The sequence below is a fragment of the Electrona antarctica genome, assembly GCF_951216825.1.
Source record: "Electrona antarctica genome assembly, chromosome: 9".
Lineage (NCBI taxonomy): Eukaryota > Metazoa > Chordata > Actinopteri > Myctophiformes > Myctophidae > Electrona > Electrona antarctica.
Window position 1 is genome coordinate 37,013,496 of NC_136790.1, and position 8,776 is coordinate 37,022,271.

General features: G+C 46.7%; 1 pseudogene across 1 annotated transcript; it reads left to right on the forward strand.

Moving 5' to 3' along the window:
- The first annotated feature begins 919 nt into the window (after positions 1-919).
- Positions 920-8,550, forward strand: LOC306929414 (alpha-2Db adrenergic receptor-like; annotated as a pseudogene). Its single transcript, XR_013792541.1, has 3 exons — positions 920-1,668; positions 3,512-3,694; positions 6,492-8,550. The product of XR_013792541.1 is annotated as an alpha-2Db adrenergic receptor-like (transcript).
- The last annotated feature ends 226 nt before the right edge of the window (positions 8,551-8,776 follow it).

Below are 8,776 nucleotides of genomic sequence, written 5' to 3' on the forward strand. Positions count from 1 at the left end.
CGCACACACACACACACACACACACACACACACACACACACACACACACACACACACACACACACACACACACACACACACACACACACACACACACACACACACACACACACACACACACACACACACACACAAATTCCCCCCTCTCCCAGACTCCCATGCACCCTCCCTCTCTCGCTCACACACACACACGCGCATGCACACGCGCACACACACACACACACACAATCCCGCCCCCCTCTCTCTCCCATGCACCCTCCCTCTCGCTTTCACACACACACACACACACACACACACAATGCCCCCCTTCTCTCTCTCTCTCTCTCTCAAGTTTAGTCTGGGTTGGTTCTCACAATGATGTCACTCTCTCTCACTTCACTCCTGCATGCACATACACATGATACATACAGTCATCCAGCAGTGTAGAGAAGTGTGCGTTTCCGAAGCGCGCATGTTTACAACTAAAATGAATAATACGCACGGCGGAGGGATAGAGGAGGACTACCCGTAGCCTGGCGCGGGCAGACTCATAGCGAGGGTTCACTGATGTTTCCTCCCCGCATATGCGGGGAAGAATCTTCAGTGAATCCCCGCTATGAGGCTGGCCAAGCCAGGCTAGACTACCCGTACCCGGGCTAAAGGACCATATCGATGCCCCGGACCCGCCACCCTCTCCGGAGACAGAGATACAGAGAGAGACAGAGAGACACAGAGAGAGAGGCGCCTCTAACAAACACTTGGCTAGCCTCGGAAACCCAGACGTTTTTATTTCCAGGGAGAAAAAAAATGTCTGGGTCCGAGTCGTCGATCACTCTCTGCTGATTTCTGATCGTCTGCACCTTTGTTAAATTGACGCACACACACACACACACACACACACACACACACTCCTCTCTCTCTCTGTCGCTCTAATTAATTAGTCTCATGTCCAGCAGCTGCGCACAGTTTCTGCCGGCGGATCCTGCCGGGAGCTGCCTATGCCATAGAAAGCATAGGTGAGCTCCAGGCTAACACTTGACTATCTCGTGAACTCTGGGATGTCCAAACAAACTTATTGCTGGATTATTGGATATGTTCGGAATTACCTCGGTTAACTGACGCGACGGGACTTCCCCAGCAGCAGCAGACCCACGGTTTGGGAAGGACGTGGGCGACAGGACGGTAATTGGTATTATTATGACATGTGAGGACAGTGTAGTGTAGTAGGATACGTTCACAATGGACCCTCCAACGCAGCTAAACAACCCGTCGATGGAACTAAACGTCTCCAAAGAGGAGAGCAGCAACAGCAGCAACGCCACGGGGCTCGGCGCGCCGCTCCTCCTGCACGGCGAGGCTGCCGCGGCGCTCATCATGCTGGTGGTGGCGGCCGTCATAATCTCCCTGACCATCGTGGGCAACGTGCTGGTGATCGTGGCCGTGCTGACCAGCCGGGCGCTCCGCGCGCCCCAGAACCTGTTCCTGGTGTCGCTGGCCTCCGCCGACATCCTCGTGGCGGCGCTGGTCAGCCCCTTCTCGCTGGCCAACGAGGTGATGGGCTACTGGTACTTGGGCAGCACGTGGTGCGCCTGCTACCTGGCGCTGGACGCGTCCAGCATCGTGCACCTGTGCGCCATCAGCCTGGACCGCTACTGGTCCGTGACCAAGGCGGTCAGTTACAACCTCAAGGTAGGCCTACCTCTTTTTACCTCCTTTATTTATGATGATGATTTCCTGTTTTTTGGCTGTAGGCCTATAGAAGTGTACATTTGTATGTCTCTAAATGTTATGATGAATTGAACATGGTGAACCCTCTTGTAAACAAGCGTAGGCCTATAGTGTTTTATTTATTTGGTCGTCTACTCACAGTTGACAGTTTTTGTACTGAGTTGTGTTTGAAATGTACTGTAATTCTACAAACTGTATACTTCAATCAATCAATATACTACAACTACATGTCATTTTTGAGGGGCGCCAGCTCCTCCCTCCTATATACAGCTTTTGTCCCCACACGTCTCATATTTGCCATTGACAATACAACGAGAAATTAGGTCATATGTGCCTCAAATATGACTACATTTGTGGCAACACAAAACATTGACAATGAAGGGAAAATGTGTCATATATGTAGACGAGCAAATCGGCTAACCAATCACATAAATTCAGTTCATGAGATGATGTATAAGATCGCCCCTCACTTCGCACGGGTGTGATTTTTCTTGTGGAAAAGACTGAGACCCCCCCCTTGGTCAGGGGTTCATTTGAGGGACAGAAGTAGGCTGGTGTGCACGCCGGGACAAGTGGGTTAGCAAATATTGCCTATCTGGCGTCTCACATTTTGTTTAAAAATGATAATTTTTGTCACGGGTGGTATGGCTGACTTGGTACTGATATTTCTAATGTCATTTTAACAGGCTTACAAACACATATTGTAGGAAAAGAGACAATGAGAGAGCGTTACAACAGAAAGCCAATGATTAGGGGACAATTAGGGCATTTGAACACTGATGCCTGCCTGTCACAATGTGGGACACGGTCTCAATTTGCAGGACGCCTGAAAAGTATTGGAAATGAGAGGGACTGTCCCACGCAAAGGGGGACATCTGGTCACCCTCTGGACCCCCAAATTGACACTTATTTGCCCACTGGCCGGACGCCCATTGGAAAAAGATATTCCAGGGACACCCCCCATAAGGGAAGATTTTTACGTCTCTGGCAGTGATTCTCAAACTAATTTTAATTTCAAGGACCCCCAGTTTGACAGGCATTAGGCTACGGACCCCCATTTAATGGCCTTTCTATCTCTGGGTCTGCATGCGGGACCCACACTTTATATTGTAAAATCAATGTTAATTTAACACTTTAACACTGAGTGCACAAATGGAACCAAATGGACCCGTTGGGTTCCATTTGTAGTTCCAGACCCATAAGGGTCCATTTGGTTCCTAACTTACGATCATTAAGTTGTAGACCCCCTGGAACTCCCTCGAGGACCCCTGGGGGTCCCCGGACCCCACTTTGAGAACCACTGCCCTTGGTTGTACGGCTGTACTGTGTGTGTGTGTGTGTGTGTGTGTGTGTGTGTGTGTGTGTGTGTGTGTGTGTGTGTGTGTGTGTGTGTGTGTGTGTGTGTGTGTGTGTGTGTGTGTGTGTGTGTGTGTGTGTGTGTGTGTGTGTGTGTGTGTGTGTGTGTGTGTGTGTGTGTGTGTGGGCTTCAAAATGTTCTTTCTTGCCTTGATCTCCCCCCTCTCTTCTTCCCATTCTTCGTTTTCTTGGGGAGAAAATAACACAATGGGAACTACCGGTATGCACAAAAACCAATTTCACCCACTTTGTACTTGTCAAACTGTGATGTGACTATAGGGACGGCCCCCTCTGGTGGAGGCTTAGCCCCCCCTCCCCAGAAACCAGACTTCTATGTAAACCAAACTTCATTAGCCCCCACTCTAAATAACCAGCCCCCCCCCATAGTCCCCCCCCCAGTCACATTGGGTCGCTGGGTGTGACAATAAAGATGATTGTGATTCTGCAGTCCATGATCGGCGTGGTGTGGCTGATCTCGGCGGTCATCTCCTTCCCGCCGCTGCTCATGACCAAACACGGCGAGAGGGAATGCCTGCTCAACGACGAGACCTGGTACATCCTGACCTCCTCCCTCTTCTCGTTCTTCGCACCGGCCCTCATCATGATCCTGGCCTACTGCAAGATCTACAAGGTAGGGATGTACAGCAGCTCTGGTCCATAGCCTTAACACAGCCGACGCGAATCGCGTATCAATACGTTATCAATTAATCAAACGTCGGGTGCGGATCACGTATCAATACGTTTCAATCACTTTTTTATAGCATACTTTCATTCATCTTTTTACCCACCCGGACAATGAAGAACCATCGCCCTATCATTGCTGCTTAGTCCCGCTCACGTGATCAGAAAAAAAAACCAAAAAAAAAAAACCCCTCCCCTCCTGAAAACAGGAGGGCGGGCCGCTTGGATGCGCCCATGCCGATCTAGTCTGTGTGTGAAAAGAATCAAATTTCACCTAACCTCGCCTCACCAGGCTTTCCTCCACCTATTGGCTTTTATACTCTATTCCCCCCTCCCCTCCTGTTTCTCCTGCAGGAGGAGGGCCTTGCGAGATGGGGGCTCATGTCTCGGAAAAAAACATGAACGGAACGCTGTTACGCTGCCTAACACATGATCTGCAGATTCTGCACCAGATCGGCATTGCTGCAACACACATGGACAGATGCATGTTTACTTCTTCATACTGTAGCGACCAAACGATCCCCGAGCCTACAATACTACGAACTAACAAACGAACTACAGTATCGAGGGGCCGCCATGACAACAGACAGTCTACCGTTGGTGGATCACGTATCGCCATGCAGAGCCGTCATAATCGGAGATCGCTCAGACGTGTGATTGTAACGCTTTTTTATTCATTATAATTGTAGTGATAAGACCGCAATGAACGCGTCGGGGACGTAATCGACCCGGGTGTAATGTATAACGAACTTTTCCGCGTCCTAAACCGTGCATGCCCAGGCATGTTCCCTATACTAGCTTGAAAAACAAAATCAGCTCATGATGACAACGCGTCTCACCGTTATACTATAGTTCTGAACCGAACGGTGGAATGGGACTTTTTATAGCCGTACGATCAAGACTTTTGCTGCCCAATGTGCCCATGACCCCCCCCCCCCCCCCCCCCCCCCAATGTTACTGCGATCAAAACAATGAAAGCAGTGAATCATCATCATCATCTAAAGGATGCAGAGTTATGAAGGTTTATAGTCAGACATTGACAGGCAGATATAACAATAAACACAATAAATATGCTATACATCCTATACACCGAATGAAAGCCCTGAATGTGTACTTTTACGAGGAAAAGAGTAAACATTGATCCCATGTACAGTCTGTCATAAATTGGTTACTGGGTGGATGCACATTGCGCCCACCAGATATAACTGCAGAGAAGACATGGACCCGAACTCAATATTCACAGTTGCGCGGTGCAACTGTAGAGAACAGTTGCACCGCTCACTTCACAGGGGTGTGATTTTTATTATTACAGTAGAAGTTTACAGACCAAACTGTAAATAAAAGGTTTACATGACTTTATGCCTCAGTCCGTATATAGCGAGCTGTAGTGAATAAGTACAGAACAGTTGCAACGCTCACTTCACAGGGGTGTGATTTTTATTATTACAGTAGAAGTTTACAGACCAAACTGTAAATAAAAGGTTTACATGACTTTCTGCCTCAGTCCGTATATAGCGACCTGTATTGAATAAGCAGAGAACAGAATATGGGACAGAGTTGCACCACTCACTTCACATGGGTGTGATTTTTATTATTACTACAGTAGAAGTTTTTTTCTTATGAAAGCAGAGAGTCTTCTGTTTCATACGGTGTATATAGTATTTATATGTCGCTATAGGCCTTATTTTGTGAATATTGAGGAGTTCACGTCCATGTCTTCTCTGAAGTTATCTGGTGGGCACAAGCTGCATTCAATAACCAATTACTGTCTAACTGTACATGGGATCAATGTTTACTCTTTTCCTCGTAAAAGTACACATTCAGGGCTTTCATTCGATGTATAGGATGTATAGGATATTTATTGGGTTCAATTTTATATCTGCCTGTCAATGTCTCTGACTTTAAACCATCCATAACTCTGCTCGCTGTTCAAGATAACCACTTCCAGGCAAATGCAGGTGTTGCAAAAAGGTCAATATCTCCAGAATGGAACATGGTAAAATCAAAATGTATTTTTTAAATTGAAGTGGACAAGTTCAGCTTTCTTTTGATGTATGCGTGTGATTCTCGCTATAAGAGAACATTTTGCTGTGGGCCCCCGAACAAGGCCTTTGTGCAATGTTAAACGGTAGCAACATCCAAATAGGCCTGTCGAGATCTTGTAGCAATCAAAGTGTTAATAAGGACTTCTACTTAAGGCTACGTTACTTACTGTCCTTCCTGTCGCCACATGGAGACTCCCCAGCCTGGCGACTCCCCAGCCTGGCGACTTCTGCAAAAATAAAAAGAACGATTTCGCTACTCACCAATACAAAGACGGTTTGCGCTCTGAGTCCCCCACGCCAGAAAAAGCAGAAAAAGCTGATATTGTCAATAGAAAATCCCATTGACATGATTTTTTTTCTGGCCAAAAAGTGCATTTGTGTGGAGCGCGTCCACTAGGGAAAGTAGGCTTACACCACCACAAAACGGCTCTTTGTATTGGTGAGTATAGCAAAATCGTTCATTTTATTTTTGCAGGAGTCCGTGCACTTGCAGTGTTCGTGCACTGGCAGGAAGTAGAGAATAACACAGCCTAAAGGAGAAGACATTTGACCGATATCCAATATAATTAATTACTGTTATGGCCGATAACCAATGACGATATGATCTCATTCTGTATTAAAAAATTATAATTATTTTGTCCATTCTGAAAAAAGGCTTATAAGCACCGTTATTGAAATGTTGGCCCATATCCCAACAAACAGCTTGGAGGCCTGGAGAGGCAGCCGTCGCAGTCGGAGACGTGCTTCATGCGGGTGGAGGTGGAGGAGGAGAGCCCGTGCAGCAGCCAGAGCTCCGGCAGCAACACCGCCAACCAGCAGAGGCACCGCGACGAGGAGGAGCTCGACGACATCGACCTGGATGAGAGCTGCTGCCCACCGGACAGTAAGAAGCTCGGGAGCCCCTGCTTCGGCACCAAGCGGCGGAAGGTGGCGGAAGGTCTCTACCTGGTCTCCCCCTGCTGCCCTTCAGGGTGGCCGCCGGGCCCGGCGGCGGCTCGCCTGCACCTGCAGATGGCGGCGGCCAACAAGAGCAAGGTGGCCCAGATGCGCGAGAAGCACTTCACGTTCATGCTGGTGGTGGCCATGGGGGTGTTCGTGGTGTGCTGGTTCCCCTTCTTCTTCACGTGCAGTCTGCACGCGGTCTGCAGGGAGAGCCGCTACATCCCCAGAGCCCTGTTCAACGTCTTCTTCTGGATCGGATACTGTCTTCTTCTGGATCGGATACTGTAACAGCTCCGTGAACCCTATCATATACACCATCTTCAAGAGGGATTTCAGGAAGGCTTTCAAGAAGATCATATGCAGGACGTGTAAACGCACGTAAGCCAAACGCATGGACGAAGTGAAATGGCCTTATTATATAGAACAATTCTCTTTTATTCAGGATGGAATTATTATTCTGCATGCCTTTCTTTAAAGGGATAGTTCAGATTTTTTTAACTTAAGTTGTATGAAATACTTGCCATTAATATAGTGGTTGCAACTGTATTAATTGATTGCCCGAGTCCTGTGGTGGGAGTTCTGCTCTGGTTTTGGTGAAATATCAAGTAGTTCCGGTCATTATGTGGGGGCACTGGGGGCCACGCAGTAAAAGTAAATGAATCCACAAACCTAACGTAATTTGTATTGTTGACCTATTTCTAAAATATTAGTGCAACTTCCGTTCTTTTTTTACCCCTCTATCACACAGAACTATGTTTTTTGTGTCCATATCACTACGCCCAAAAAATAGTTCCATGTGATAGAGGGGTCGAAGTTGAACGAAAGTCACGCTAATATTTTAGAAATAGGTCAACAATACAAATTACGTTCGTTTTGTGGATTCATTTACTTTTACTGCGTGGCCCCAGTGCCCCCCACAAAATGACCGGAACTACTTAATATTGACCAAAACCAGAGCAGAACTCCCACCATGGGACTCGGGCAATCAATTAATACAGTTGCAACCACTATATTAATGGCAAGTATTTCATACAACTTAAATTCAAAAAATCTGAACTATCCCTTTAAGGCTGTAGACATATGCCTATTATAGGCCTGCGTATGGACGCGAAAGTGAACTTATTCAATGTAATTAGTATGGTAGCCTAGAAGCCTATAAAATAATTATCTAATGTTGTGCACAGATGTTTAAATGTTTTGTGAACTGTAATAAAGGGGAAAAAAAGTAAGTATTAAAAAGGCAAATGTGTTTTGACGTCTTTAAAACGGTGAGCTGGTTTTGTATATGACTGTAGACCAGGGGTTCCCAAACTGTGGTGCGTGCACCCCTTGTGGTGCGCCAACGCCCTCTAGGGGGTGCGTGACATGAAAAGGGTAATGGCGGTTTTATGGTGTTATTTAGCACGCGTGATTTCTTTCTACGTCCGATTTTAGACAGAGACCCGCCCAGAGATGTCAGTGTTTGTGTTGATTAGCGTGTGTCCGTATTCGGTCTAATACTACAAAGGATAAAGCTGAAGGGAATAGTATAAAAAGTCCCTTTTTACAGTACAATAATGTTTCATGTTTATGTTGACATCTCTAGCGTGCTTTCTTATGGATACTGTTATTGACTTTGTCATAAAGACTCATAACATAAGTTCACCGTCATGAATCATGTCATGATTATGATTATGTCATGCGGCGACAGATAAATGTTGGTGTTTTAATATTATTATCGCTAATGTTTTAATATTATTATCGCTAAGCTTCTCCCTACTTCCTCTACTCTAGTTCTGACAGCAGCAGCATAGCTAGCCAATAAGAGGGTTCACGGCCAACCAGAGGCAGGCGGGCCACGCGGGGCGTCACCAAGGGCGGGTCTCTGTCTAAAATCGGACGTAGAAAGAAATCACGCATTTAGCACAAACTGCAAAATCCGGTAAACCACTGTTGTAAGGAGATGTATAGAGCAGCTGCAGGAGTATACAGCAGCTGCATGTCTCTCAGTGCATTTGCCATAATCATATTAAAAAATGTATCATTTTCAGCCAAATACAACAAGA